Source organism: Notolepis coatsorum, assembly GCF_963971535.1.
Source record: "Notolepis coatsorum genome assembly, chromosome: 11".
NCBI classification, from domain to species: domain Eukaryota; kingdom Metazoa; phylum Chordata; class Actinopteri; order Aulopiformes; family Paralepididae; genus Notolepis; species Notolepis coatsorum.
The window spans coordinates 76,300,977-76,301,623 of record NC_140175.1 but is presented as its reverse complement, the minus strand read 5'-3'; positions in this window follow the sequence as shown (position 1 = coordinate 76,301,623).

Here is a 647-nt window from a genome sequence, read left to right as displayed (position 1 = left end):
CATGTAATTCCGACTCTCCTTCACTATCTTGGTTGGCTAGCTATCAGCATCCAACTCACCCTTCCCTCCTCCATCTCCTCCTTCTCCTTCCCTGTCTTTCTACTCCTTCTCTCTTTCTCGTCTCTCCTATACCTAAAAGCTGTAACCACAGCACCATTCCCATTAATCCCCCCTCCTCCTCCTCCTCCTCCTCCTCCTCCCTGTCCCCTCCTACAGCCTTCAACTCTGTCCTGCACCTCCCTCTCCATACCTTCCCAGGCACACGGGAAGCCAGTCAGACTTGGGGGTGCGGGTCGGAGTCGGAGATAAATAATAATAATAATGTCATATTAAATGCATGCGCGAAGTGCATCATTCGTGATTTTCCATTCATTTGAAAGATCAATATTTTACACTACAACAGACAAACTTGAACACCAACATGTGGACAGTTCACACACGAAATGCAGCAGTTTTTTCTCTAATCAGAAGACGATTTATTGTCGATTTAGACGCAAGCGGCAACAACTAGCGTTTGGACTTTCGTTTCGCACACCGCACAGGATCTGTGTGTGTGTGTCTGTGTGTGTGTCACTGTCACTCACAACAACAATCGGTGCAGGAGCGATAATAAACACACATTACCTATTCCGAAGACGGTAGAACAG